At 45.0% G+C, this 14,534-nt stretch overlaps 1 pseudogene across 1 annotated transcript in view; it reads right to left on the reverse strand.

The window, feature by feature from the left end:
- The window catches only part of LOC144698401 (uncharacterized), a 62,731-nt pseudogene that overhangs the window by 12,654 nt on the left and 35,543 nt on the right, over window positions 1–14,534 (reverse strand). Inside the window, exons 5-7 of the transcript XR_013580512.1 lie at window positions 13,987–14,384; window positions 10,203–10,217; window positions 3,143–3,689 (exon numbers count right to left, since the gene is read on the reverse strand). The product of XR_013580512.1 is annotated as an uncharacterized LOC144698401 (transcript). The remainder of the gene's footprint in view (window positions 1–3,142; window positions 3,690–10,202; window positions 10,218–13,986; window positions 14,385–14,534) is intronic.

A 14,534-nucleotide genomic window follows, 5' to 3' on the forward strand; every position in this document is an offset into this window, starting at 1 on the left:
AACCCACAGCTTCGGAGAACTAGTTTACACAGGGTATGTTTCTAAAGCTTAATCACAACAACTTGCCTGGTTAGCTGTTGTATGTACCATCATGGTCAGGAAGCTTACCATAACTATGGTTCTTCTTTCTCCTGATTCCAGGTCCAACAAGGGGTTGTGTCACCATTAATCCCGGTTTCCCCCTCACGTGCCCCAATTGGTTGGAGGCTCATTTCCCAGTCAGTCCTCCAGCACCTCCCTGTCTCTCTATTAGTACGATACCCACGGCAGTTTCCCAATGGGGGCCCAGGCCCCGTTACTCTCATTTACATTTAGACCTCAGCTCTGTCGCCTGGCTGTCATTGACATGAGCAGTAGAGAGACAGAAAGGTGTCAGAGGCTCAAATGGGAAGTCGAAACCTACGGCTCCAAACCAACACTTCAACATTTAAGAACATAAGGAATAGGAGCAGGAGGAGGCCATTCAGCCCTTCAAGCCCGTTCCACCATTCAATATATTCAATGGCTCAACTTCTACTTCAACACCATTTCCCTGCACTATCCTTGTGTCCCTTGATGTTTTTAAGATGTAGAAATCTATCGATCTCAGTCATACTGAACAGCTGACCCCGCACAGCTGTCTGGGGCAGAGAATTCCAAAGATTCACCACCCTCTGAGTGAAGACATTTGTTAGTAAAATACATGTTATTTATACTGGGATTCTTGTTGTTAGGTTTAGACACTGGAGGCAGAGTGTGGGGGCATTTAAAGAGTAACTTTCTCTTTCTAATTTGCACTGTCTATAGTGTTAGTCGTGGTTCAGTGTGCAGCCCTCTCACCTCTGAGTCGGAAGGTTGTGGGACCAAATCCAACCCCAGGGACCTGAGCGCCAAAATCAAAGCCCATGTTCCTAGCGCCAGCAGAGGAAGTGTCGCACTGTGTTAGAGCTGCCATCTATTGAATGAGATGTGAAACCGAGGGCGCTGACTGATCTCTCAGAGGTTTGAGGGGTCTTGCTGTGTACAAATTAGTTGCTGCGTTTCCTACATTATGACAAAGGCTTCAATTCAGAAAGCACTTCATTGGCTGTAAAGCACTTTGGGATCCTGTGGTGGTGAAAGTCCCTGCAGGAATGTAAGTCATTTTTTAATTGTCAGCAAACTTGGACACATTACACTCAGAGCTCTCATCTAAATCATTAATGTAGATTAAAACCTAATTTTGTATTATATCCTCGTCTGTAACACCTTTTCAAACCCTTTCTGAAAATCTAAACACAATACATCCAAAATTATTTTAAACACGCAGCGAGTTGTTGTGATTTGGAATTCACTGCCTGAAAACCTGCTGGAAGCAAATTCAACTGTATCCTTCAAAAGGGAATTGGACAGATTCTCATAAGGAAAGGAAAATGTCAGGGCTACAGGATTATTTGGATAGCTCTTTCAAAGACCCAGCATGAGCATGATGGGCCGAACAGCCTCCTTCTGTGCCCTATGAACCTCGTGTGCATTTAAAAGGGAGGCGGGGGTCATCTTCAATTGTGGGTGTTATATTAAAGAAAGCAGTGCCTCCTCTTCTCTGTATGTTTAGTTTAACACTTAAATCTCCCCTTTGTGGCAGATGGAATTTAATACATAGAAGTGTGAGGTGATGTGATTTGGCAGAAGGATTAGGGAGAGGCAACATAGGCTTAATGGCACAGTTCTAAAGAGTGAGCAGGAACAGAGGGACCTGGGGGTTCATGTGCAGTGATCATTGAAGGTGGCAGGACAGAGTGAGAGAGGAATTAGCAAAGTAAACAGGATCTTGGGCTTCAGGAATTGGGGTATTGAGAACAAAAGCAGTGAAGGTATACTGACCCTTTCTAAAGTTCTAGTTAGGCCACAACTAGAGTATTGAGTCCAGATCTGGTCACCACACTTTAGGAAGGATGTGAGGGGCCTTGAGAGAATGTGGAGGAGTTTTACCAGAATGGTTCCAGGGATGGGGGATTTTTTCAACAAGGTTAGGTTGGAGAAGCTGGGTTGTTCTCCTCGGAGCAAAGGAGATTGAGGGGAGATTTGATAGAGGTGTACAAGTTTATAATGGATTTAGATAAGGTGGATGAAGAAAAGCTGTTCCCATTAGGTGATGGTGCAAAGATGAGGGGACACAGATTTAAGGTTTTGGGAAAGAGATGCGAAAGAGGGGAATGTGAGGAAGAATAATTTTACACAGTAAGTGGTACAATCTGGAACTCCAGTCTCTCCAATGAACTGAAGTCCCTCATCCTTGGTGCCATTCTCATAAATCTCCTCTGCACCCTCTCTCAGAACTTAATATCTTTCCTAAAGTGTGGGGCCTATATATAGGGTTCCTTTCCAGAGGGATAGAATTGAAAAGCAGGGAGGTTATGTTTAACTTGTTTAGAACCATGGTTAGACTACACTGGGAGGACTGTCAACATTTGTGATCTCCATTTAGAAAAAGGAAATAAAGGCACTGGAGAAGAGGCTACAAAGATTCACAGGAATAATACCAGAACTGAGAACATTTAACCTTCAAGAAAAGCTGGGGCTGCTTTTCTCTTTACCCAGCGAGTGATGAGGATGTGGAACTCACTAACACAGCGAGTGGTTGAGGTGAATAACATGAATATATTTAAGGGGAAGCTAGATACATACATGAGGGAAAAAGGGATGGAAGGATATGCTGATAGGGGGAGATGAAGAGGGGTGGGTGGAGGATCATGAGGAACATAGATAATGACAAAGACCAATTGAGCCGACTGGCCTGGCCTGTGCTGTAGACTCAATGGAACAGAGACAAATGTATTTATTTTAAATCTACCTGTAGTGGTGGGCAGAACACTATTTACTATCCAAGATAAAATAAATGTCCTTCATCTGTTTTTGCAGATCATTTCAGTGGAAATGTGCACTCCCAGGCTCAAAGAGCATCAGCCCACTGGGAGCAAAGTTGTGAGACCGGCCAGGCCAGCAGAAAGAAACTCTCCAACCCTCCCACTTCACCAACTGTCAGAGTGAATATTGTTCAGTTCTGGATGTGATTTACAGCAGCAATAACAGCAGAATCTAACCCCTGTAACTACTTGTGAACTCGTTGGTGTCTCAGCAAGTTGGATACCTGAGTGAATCCCTTCCCACAGTCAGAGCAGATGAAGGGCCTCTCCCTGCTGTGAACTCGCCAGTGTGTCCGCAGGCTGGATGAATCACTGAACCCCTTCCCACACTCAGAGCAGGTGAAAGGCTTCTCTCCGGTGTGAACTCGCTGGTGTCTCAGCAGATTGGATACCTGAGTGAATTCCTTCCCACAGTCAGAGCAGGTGAATGGCCTCTCCCCGGTGTGAACTCGCTGGTGTCTCAGCAGGTGAGATGACTGAGTAAATCCCATTCCACATATGGAGCAGGTGAACAACCTCTCCCCCGTGTGAACCTGCCTGTGTGTCACCAGATGTGATGACTGAATGAATCCTTTCCCACAATCAGAGCAGGTGAATGGTCTCTTCCCAGCGTGTACTCGCTGGTGCTTCCGCAAGGTGGATGAATCGCTGAATTCTTTCCCACACTCAGGGCAGGTGAATGGCCTCTCCCCGCTGTGAACTCGCTGGTGTGTCAGCAAGTGGGATGACTGAGTGAATCCCTTCCCACACATTGAGCATGTGAATGGCTTCTCTCCAGTGTGAATGCGTTGATGAGTTTCCAGCGCAGATGAGGAGGGGAATCCCTTCCCACAGTCCCGACATTTCCATGGTTTCTCCAGGATGTGGGTATTCTTGTGTCTCTCCAGGTTAGAAGATCAGTTGAAACCTCATCCAGACACAGAACAGGTGTATGGTCTCTCCCGTCTGAATGGTGCGATGTTCTTTCAGGCTGTATAATTGGTTTAAGCTTCCACAGTCAGTGCACTAGAACACTCTCACTGAGGTGTGTGTGGATGTGTGTATCTTGGTGCTTTTCCAGTCACCCTGATGTTTAAAACGTTTTGAAGCAGACAAACATTTTTCCTTCTTGATTCAAACACTGATGAAATTCAGGTCCTGATGAATTTAGTGACTCTGTCAGATCTGGACATGATGTTCCATTGGAGATTTCTCTCTGCAAGTCATCCACTTCTAATATCCTGCAAAAGGAGTTTACAAAGTCATCACTGTCAGTACAGGTTAGAAATTCAGAACAGGCAATTCTAATTTCTATGGAACATTCTTTCACCTCTCATTACCCAAAAGCTGTAAATCTCCATCCCACACACTCTCCCTATATTCTCACTCTGCTGTACCTAATATACACCCTCCCAATTCTCCTGAATTCATGCTGATTTACAGATTCATGCTCACTGCATTCCTGTCCTGAACACAGAGACCTGAAAATCTTCATGCAGGCTGCTAGCCTCTATAGATGTCTATATTACGGACTAAAAATGTGAGTGATATAGAGGATTATGTCACTTGATTAGAGATACAGGGGGAATGTGAGGAAGAAGTTTCCTTTGGCAGCGAGCGGTCATGATCTGGAACTCGCTGCCTACGAGGATGGTGGAAGCAGAGATTATCAAGGATTTCACAATGAAATTGGATGGACGCTTGAAGGAAATAAACTTCTAGGAACAAGGGATATAGAGGGGTAATGGTCTGACTAGATTTGTCTCCAGAGTGTTGACATGGACTCAAGTTGTCAAACTGTAATGTCTCTCTGACTGGAAATATATAACGTAGTTATAGTACTATATTACAAAAATATAAATAATTATAAACATACTTTACTGCTGAAACATAAATAATATATCTAATATGTACTATATAACAACACTGGACACATCTCTGCTGTTATTATCATGTGAAGACCAATAAGGTTAATAAACAAATTCCCAGGCAACCCCAATGGAATAAACTGAAGGACAAGGTTTCACTTTTTAAAATTTTTACTGTAGCAATCAAGCTAAAAGGAACATAAATGAAGGCTGCATTAACAGGCAAACAGGATTTGAATAGACAGGATAAGTTGGACTTTAAACAGCTCATACAATAAAAAACAGGCTCCACAAAATCACCAGCATTTCCCCCCTCAGCATATTTGGCATTAATTCCAGTTACAGAGTCCCACAACTCTCTGTATTTCCCAGGCCAAGGAAATAGAGTGTTTTACTCACAGATGTTGAACAGAGGAGGAAGTTTTTGTGTGTGTGAAACGAAATACAAACGCTGAGCTGATGAAATCAGACTACAGGACTTGGAAGAAAATAAAGTGAAGACATTTTGTCAAGTCTCCTCCCCTCCCCCAGCTGGCAGCCCAGCGCGCAGGCGCAGAAACAGCTGCTGGCCCGAGCAGTCCGGAGCAGGCGCTGTGCGGCTGCAGTCAGCAGTCGCTCTCGATCTCTTTTTGGCCCAGCCAGCCGCCATAGAGAATGATTGGGGGAGGGGGAGTTCGTCGAGCGGCTTCTCGCTCTGGCCGGAGCCGTCAGCCGGTTACCTGGAAACCTCGGCTGGAGAATGTGTCGGAGGAGGAGGAACAATGGGTGGGGGCGGGGATCCCGTGTCCGCGCGCCTGGCCTGCAGACTGGAACCCGAGCACGTCACCGCGGAGCAGAGTGATTCCTATTGGCTGATTCAGGCAGTGTTCCATTGTCCGTCACAATGCGGAAGTTGGACAATGAGCTTCAGACTGAAACTTCCTCCTCTGGGCAACATCTGTGAGGAAATCAGTGTTTCCCTCTGACCATTTCTTTTCTAATTCTGGGGGTAAGTTGTTGACTTGCAGGAACTAAAAGGCAAGGAAGTGAATCCAGGGAGGGTGCAGACTCTGGAAAGGTTGGCCCAGGTCTCTCTCTTGAGACATTGACATGCTTTGCTCCCTCAGCTTGACACATTTATTTGCCTTGCTAAAAGGATAGTCTCTTTTGCAATGTTCACAATTAAAGGGGTGGCTTCGCAGGAGATGACCAGCATTTAAGTAGAGAGTAAATTAAAATAAGACAGGGATCTGTCTAGTTTTTTTTATTCATTCACAGGACGTGGGCTTCGCTGGCTGGGCCAGCATTTATTGCCCATCCCGAGTTGCCCTTGAGAAACTGGTGGGTGAGCTGCCTTCTTGAACTGCTGCAGTCCATGTGGTGCAGGTACGCCCACAGTGCTGTTAGGAAGGGAGTTCCAGGAATTTGACCCAGTGACAGTGAAGGGACGGCGATATATTTCCAAGTCAGGATGGTGAGTGACTTGGAGGGGAACTTCCAGGTGGTGGTGTTCCTATCTATCTGCTGCCCTTGTCCTAGATGGTCCTGGTCATGGATTTGGAAGGTGCTATCTAAGGAGCCTTGGTGAATTCCTGCACTGCATCTTGTAGGTGGTACACACTGCTGCTACTGTGCATCAGTGATGGAGAGAGTGAATATTTGTGGATGTGGTGCCAATCAAGTGGGCTACTTTGTCTTGGATGGTGTCAAGCTTCTTGAGTGTTGTGGGAGCTGCACTCATCCAGGCAAGTGGGGAGTGTTCCATCACACCCCTGACTTGTGCCTTGCAGATGATGGACAGGCTTTGGGGTGTCAGGAGGTGAGTTACTCATCACAGGATTCCTCGCCTCTGACCTGCTCTTGTTGCCACAGTATTTACATGGCTAGTCTAGCTCCATTTCTGGTCAATGGCAACCCCGAGGATGTTGACAGTGGGGGATTCAGTGACGGTAATGCCATTGAACGTTATGGGGCGATGGTTAGATTCTCTCTTGTTGGAGATGGTCATTGTCTGACATTTGAGTGGCACGTATGTCACTTGCCACTTGTCAGCCCAAGCCTCAATATTGTCCAGGTCTTGCTGCATTTGGACATGGACTATTTCAGTATCTGAGGAGTCAAGATTGCTGCTGAACATTGTGCAATCATCAACAAACGTCCCCACTTCTGACTTTACGATGGAAAGAAGGTTACTGGTGAAGCAGCTGAAGATGGTTGGGCCGAGGACATTACCCTGAGGAACTCCTGCAGTGATGTCCTGGAGCTGAGATGGTTGACCTCTAACAACTACAACCACATTCCTTTGTGCTAGGTATGACTCCAACCACTGGAGAGTTTTCCCCCTGATTTCCATTGACTCCAGTTTTACCAGGGCTCCTTGACTCCACACTTGGTCAAATGCAGTCTTGATGCCAAGGGCAGTCACTCTCACCTCACCTCAGGAGTTCAGATCTTTTGTCCATGATTGAACCAAGGCTATATTGAGGTCAGGAGCTGAGTGGCCCTGGTGGAATCCAAACTGGGTCTCAATGAGCAGGTTATTTCTAAGCAAGTGCCAGTTGATAGCCCTGTTGATGACCCCTTCCATTACTTTACTGATGATCAAGAGTAGACTGATGGGGCGGTAATTGGCCGCATTCAATTTGTCCTGCTTTTTGTGTACAGGACTTAACAGGGCAAATTTGACATAGTCGGGTAGCTGCACTGCAACAGCTTGGCTGGATCTGCATGCTATATGTATATGATAGGTATTGTTTATGGTTCTCTAATCAAGTACGTTAATTTTATTTCTAGTCTGGTAATGTTCTGCTGTATATATTTCCAATCATAGGATCATTAAGGCACAGAAGGAGTCCATACAGCAACTCAATTCAATACCGACTCTGTCGAGCAATACACTCAGTCCCATTCCCCCTCTATATCCCTGTAGCCCTGCAAGCTTATTTCTTTCAAGTGCCCACCTAATTTCATTTTAAAATCATAGATCATCTCTGCTTCCACCACCCTCATGGGCAGCAAGTTCCAGGTCATAACCACTCACTGCCTACATAAAAGTTCTTCCTCACATCCCCATGTTTCAAGTCAACACCTTCAGGAGAACTTGAATGTTGTAAGTTAGGTACAGCAGAGTGGAAATGGAAGTAGAGTGTGTGGGCATGGATATTTACAGGTTTTTGGGAACAAGGGAAAAGAATGTTCATTAGAAACTGGAATTGTTTTTCTGAATTTCTATCCTGTACTGACAGTGATGACTTTTGTAAACCCCTTTTACAGAATATCAGAAGGTGAGGATTTTCAGAACAGAAATCTCAACATGTCAAGATCTGACAGTATCACTTGATTCATCAACACCTGAATATGATCGGCCTTTTTAACATCAGTTTGACCAGAAAAGCACCGACACACACACATGCGAGTGAGAGTGTTCCAGTGCACTGACTGTGGAAAGAGCTTTACCCAGTTACACAGCCTGAAGAAACATCACATCATTCACAGCAGCGGAAAAACCGTAGACGTGTTCTGTGCGTGAACGAGGCTTCAACTGATTGTCGAACCTGCAGACACAAGGACAACCACACCATGGAGAAACCTTGGAAATGTGGGGACTGTGGGAAGGGATTCAGATTCCCATGTCAGCTGGAAAGTCATCGACGCATTCACACTGGGGAGAGGCCATTCACCTGCTCTGATTGTGGGAAGGGATTCACCCATTCATCCCACCTGCTGACACACCAGCGAGTTCACACCAGCGAGAGGCCGTTCACCTGCTCTGATTGTGGGAAGGGATTCACTCAGTCATGTAACTTGATGAGACACCAGCGAGTTCACACTGGGGAGAGGCCATTCACCTGCTCTCAGTGTGGGAAAGGCTTCAGTGACTTATCCACCCTACTACACCACCAGCAAGTTCACACTGAAGAGAGGCCATTCACCTGTTCTCAGTGTGGGAAGGGATTCAATCGGTCATCCAACCTGTTGAGACACCAGCGACTTCACATTGGGGAGAGGATGTTCACCTGCACTGAATGTGGGATGGGATTCACTCAGTCATCCAGCCTGCTCTCACACCAGTGAGTTCACACTGGGGAGAGGCAATTCACCTGCACTGAGTGTGGGATTGGATTTGCTCAGTCATTCAGCCTGCTGAAACACCAGCGAGTTCACACTGGGGAGAAGCCATTCACCTGCTCTGAATGTGGGAAGAGATTCAGTGATTCATCCAACCTCCTGAGACACCAGCGTGTTCACACTGGGGACAAGCCATTCACCTGCTCAAAGTGTGGGATGGAATTCACACAGACATCCAGTCTGCTGACACACCAGCGAGCTCACACTGGGGAGACACCATTCACCTGCTCTGAGTGTGGGAAGAGATTTAATCGGTTATACAATCTTCGGAAGCACCAGCGAGTTCACAAGTGATTATTGCGCTGTTTGAATTCTACTGTTGTTGCTGCAGTTAGTCACATCCTTGACTGAATTTTGCACATTCTGCCAGCTGGCAAACTGGGAAGATTGGAGCGTTTCTTTCTGCTGGACTGGCCAGTCTTACAACTTTGCCTCCAGTGGAATGATGCTCTTTGAGCCTCGTTGCAAACTCTAATTTCTTATTTCATAAGGATCACAGAATGAAAATGTGTTTTGAAGGTAAATGATATTTAGTTTGCATTTCTGTTTGGAACATCCCAAAGTTTGCCACATTGCCTTGGAGATGGGCAGTGGGGGTTCGAAGGCTCTTTTGCTTCATTTATCTGGGCGTTCCTCACAGAATGCAATTGCAGATTTGTTCTTGTATCGTTTTCAGCCCCCTTGGCATTGGTGAGGGGAAAAGAAACTGGACGATCAACCTAGCTTGAGCTGGAGGACGAAATCTACAGTGACCCTTTCAATGAAAGGCAGTTAGTCTTGTAACAGAAAGCAGTCAGCTTCAATAATTAGCTTGGAAAGAGCTGTGAAGATGATGTGGGAGCAACCGGGGGGAAAATGTCTGTCTGGTCAAAGTCCAGGCAAGAAGGCAGTGAGGCTCATGCTTGAGCAGTGGAATCCAGTTGTGAGGTCTTGAAGTAATTTTTAAGCACCAATTAGCTAAAAGCCACTGGAAAGATGCCCAGGAAATCTTGTACCTCAGAACAGGCGCTGCAACACTGAGGAGAAATCAAAGTGAATTCCAGAGGGCTGAGGCACGTGGGTTGGTCCCAGGAAAAGTGAATGAACCTTCAAGAGCTCGCACCGTATAACGTAAACCTTTGGGCCTCATGAAAGGTAGAACGGGTTTTATAGCTGAAGTGATTTCAAAACATGGTGTTAAGTTAGCAGTGTTTGCTTTGTTTACTTTTTTATATAATGAAGTTTGTTTTTGTGTAATAATGTGAAATCTTGTGGCACAGCTCTTTCAGTTAATTACTGGATTTTCAGATTTCTCTTCAAGCATTAATGGTCCCCACCAACTTTGTAAGAAAGCTGGGGCTTACCTTGGATTTCAAATCCACAGACTGATACGTGTGCGCTGTGTTTTGCTAAGGTTTAGGCTAACAAGACTTCACTGTGAACTTTACTGTACTTATTGAGAAGCAGAATTGCTTGTTAATTGCTAAGATTTTACTTGAGGGGGGAGATTTGTCCCTGAGAAATAATAAAAAAATGATATGCATCTAACTGACAAGCATTCAAATGCTAGACTTTCCATTTGACCCTCCATTACCTTTCTGTCTCTCTACTCCTGGTGTCAATGACAGCCAGGCGACCGAGCTGAGAGCTGAATTTAGCTGAGAATAACAGGGTCTGCACCCCAGTTGGGAATCTACCATGGGTGTCGCACTAATAGAGTCAGGAAGGTGCTGGCCTCCAACCAATCAGGGCATGGGAGAGGGAAACCAGGGCTGATGGTGACATGACCCCCAGGGTTCAGTGCCCCTGTGTCCAAAGCAGAGAGTCACGGGAACAGGGTATAGGGGAGCCAAAGAGAAACTATTTGGATCCAGAACGCTGTGCACATCCTTTTACTCTGGTTATCTTTGATCCTCAAGTAATTTATTATTTTTTAACCATGTCTGTTTCATTAATAAACTTTTAGCAATAAAAATATTTGATTTTGTTGGACTACATTTGTATACATGTATACATGGAATACAAAAGGATTACATTTATGCACTTTAGGGAAAGTGGGTGGCAGACTCTTTAACAGAAAGTGAGTCCCTCTCACGTAATTGGCAAAAGAGCCACAGGGGGAGATGAGATTTTATTTTTGACACAGCAATGTTAGAAAATGGAGTTCAGGGAGTTAATTAACCCTTTTTCCCCCTTTCCCAAACTCTGAAATTATTCACAGTGATAACCCTTATGGGTGGTTAGATTTTATCCAGTGCAAATAAGACCTGACACATGCTCCTGTCTGAGCAGTGGTGCAAAGTGCAGCAGCATTACCATTACACTCTGGGGAGAAGCACCATCTCCATGTAAATGCTCCCTGGTCTACCTCAGATGCCATGGCACCAGTCAATGCAATATGTAAAACCTCTACAAATCTCTGCACTCGGGGAATCACTTCTTATAATTTTTTTTTTAACATTGCAGTCTATGGAGACTGATTTAACCCAACCATTGCCTACCTAACATTTGAATGGACCAATTACAAAACCTGTCATTGAAACATTTGTACCCACCCAAGCCACATCAAACTCTCAAACAATTGGCTTCCCACACTCCATCCCTGGTACAGGGAGTCAGCATTCCCAGGCCAAGCAGTTAAAACATGGTGGCCTTGACACCCAGGTGTCATCTAGGATTCAAGGCACTCTTGTTTTCTCTGTCCTCTGGGAGCTGTTTATCTCCCTGTTCCCACATAGCAAGTTGTCTGTTCTCAGCTCTGCTAGATTTCTGCTGAAGTTTGGTCCCTTTTATGACTTTCAGATCAATAAAACATTTGGTCAATGAAGACCAAACCACAATTTCCCATCCTGTCACCTGTCAACCATCCTCACCCAGAGCGGAATCTCAACAGAAGTGTAACAATCAAATTAAAAATAAATGCACAGCCAATCATGTAATTTAATTCAGTATTCACTGATGAGCAAGAAAAGACAAAGTAGGAGTCCCCCAGGATCTTACAGTCCACACCTTGAGGGGGAGGAGTACTCTCTCCAACTTCTCACTCAATTTCACTCCGTTATTTTCCAGTTCTGTTTTGGCCCTGCTTGGAGAACATCTACCTGATCTTTTCTCCTCCTGAAGGAGCATCATGAGTTCTAAGTTACAAGTATGTAAGGACATATGCTTCAAGCAACAGGTCAAGCGTGGATGTACAGGATTCTCCAGCTCTCTCTTTACCCCTACCCAACTTGTGGCCAGTTCTTACTGAGTATTATTTCTCCCAAGCCCCTAATTGTCCCTATCCAAATTTGTATCCCTTTTACTTTAATTTTACTCACTTTTTGACCATGACCAGTGTATTTAATTCTATCCTGGTTGTTTTAAAGTCAGTTTCACTATGGAGAATGTGTCAATTCCTTGATGATGTCAAAATGTTGTCTCATTCCCCTGGTCACATGAACCATTCATGTTATGCTGGGTGTCAAGGAGCTGCATATGTTTGGGACCCGTTCTGCAGTGCAGATTCACCATGGATTTCCCCGTGTTAGTCATTTTACATGTAACAAATCACATATGCACACTCAAACCAGTATCCCAAAATCACGTCACACATTCTTCACTTTCAGGTGATCTCATCAAAAGATCAAAGTGGGTGTCAGTCTCAAGATCTTCCCTTAACCCCTCCAGTATGGTCCTGATATTTCAGGTAGTGGCCAGGCTTTCAAATGTACATCTTTATTTTTAAAAAAGTTCATAGGCAAAGGTTAGAAATATTTCAAAGTGAAATCTGTCAACTTATTTGTCACTTCACTTTCCTGAATTCACCGCAATGTATATGGATACCAGATTGATATATTCCATTGAACCACACCCTTGATGAGTTATTCCAACTCCTTTACTGTTCAGTACAATACTTTCCCAATATTTTTAAAACAGAAAATAAACATTTCCATTTGGTTTCAGGTATCAACATATTTTGTTTGTTCTTTATTTTAGATGTCAGGCTGAGTTGCTCTCCGAGGAGCAAAGGAGTTTGAGGAGGGATTTGATCGAGGTGTTGAAGATTATGACAGGTTCAGATAAGGTGGACATAGAAAAGCTGTTGCCATTAGTCGATGGTACAATGTTGAGGGAACATAGATTTAAGGTTTTGGGCAGGAGATGTAGGGGGAATTGAGGAAGGAACATTTTTACACAGCGAGTGGTAACGATCTGGAACTCAGTGCATACGAAGGTGGTGGAAACAGAGACAATGAATGATTTCAAAAGGAAATTGGATGAACACCTGAGGGAAATAAACTTGCAGGGCTATGGAGATAGAACAGGGCAATGGGACATACTGGTACGCTCTACAGAGAGCTGGCATGGAATCGATGGGCCGAATAGCCTCCTCTGCCCGAGTGACTCTATGATCTAAAGAGAACAATTTCAGCTGCTCCAATCTCTCCAACGAACTGAAGTCCTCATCCCTGGTGCCATTCTCGTAAATCTCCTCGGCACCCTCTCTGAGCACTTCACATCTTTCCTAAAGTGTGAGGCCCATATATAGGCTTTCTTTCTAGAGGGATAGAATTGAAAAGCAGGGAGGTTATATTCAACTTGTTTAGAACCATGGTTAGACTACACTGGGAGCACTGTCAATATTTGTGATCTCCATTTAGAAAAAGGAAATAGAGGCATTGGAGAAGGAGCACCAAAGATTCACAAGAATAATCCCAGAACTGAGAGGATTTAAACCTCAGGAAAGGAGGGGGTGTATTTCTCTAGAAAAGAGGAAGACTGAAGAGTGACCTGATGGAAGCCTTTATAATTATGAAGGGGTTCAATAATCCAATAGGGATTTCATAAGAAACTTCTTTACCCAGCGAGTGGTGAGAATGTGGAACTCGCTACCACAGGGAGTAGTTAAGATGAATAGCATGAATACATTTAAGGGGAAGCTAGCTACATACATGAGGAAGAAAGGAATAGAAGGATATGCTGATGGAGAGAAATGAAGAGGGGTGTGTTGAGGCTTATGCAGAGCATAAATACTGACATAGACCAATTTGCTGACCCTCCCACTTCAACTGTCAGAATGAACATGGCTTAGTTCTGGATGTGATTAACAGCAGCAATAACAGCAGAATCCAACCCCATTGATCACTTGTGAACTCACTGGTGTCTCAGCAGGGTGGATAAGTCACAAACTCTTGCCACACATGGAGCAGGTGAACGGCCTCTCCCCAGTGTGAACTCGCTGGTGTCACATCACAGTAGTTGAATCACTGAATCCCTTTCCACACACGAAGCAGATGAATGGCCTCTCCTCAGTGTGAACTCTTTGGTGTCTCAGCAGGTTGGATGAATCACTGAATCCCTTCCCACACTCGGAGCAGGTGAACGGCCTCTCCCTGGAGTGAACTCGCTGGTGTGTCACCAGGTGTTATAACCGGGAGAATCCCTTCCCACACACAGAACAGGCAAACGGCCTCTCCCCCGTGTGAATACGCTGATGTGTTCGCAGGTGGGATGAATCACTGAATCCCTTCCCACATTCAGAGCAGGCAAATGGCCTCTCGCCTGTGTTAACTCGCTGGTGTCTCTGCAGGATGGATGCATGAATCCTGAATGGATGCACTGAATCCCTTCCTACACTCAGAGCAGGTGAACGGTCTCTCCCCGGTGTGACTGCGTTGATGAGTTTCCAGCTGGGATGGGTAACTGAATCCCTTCCCACAGTCCACACATTTCC

Source organism: Cetorhinus maximus, chromosome 23 (genome assembly GCF_964194155.1).
Source record: "Cetorhinus maximus chromosome 23, sCetMax3.hap1.1, whole genome shotgun sequence".
NCBI classification, from domain to species: domain Eukaryota; kingdom Metazoa; phylum Chordata; class Chondrichthyes; order Lamniformes; family Cetorhinidae; genus Cetorhinus; species Cetorhinus maximus.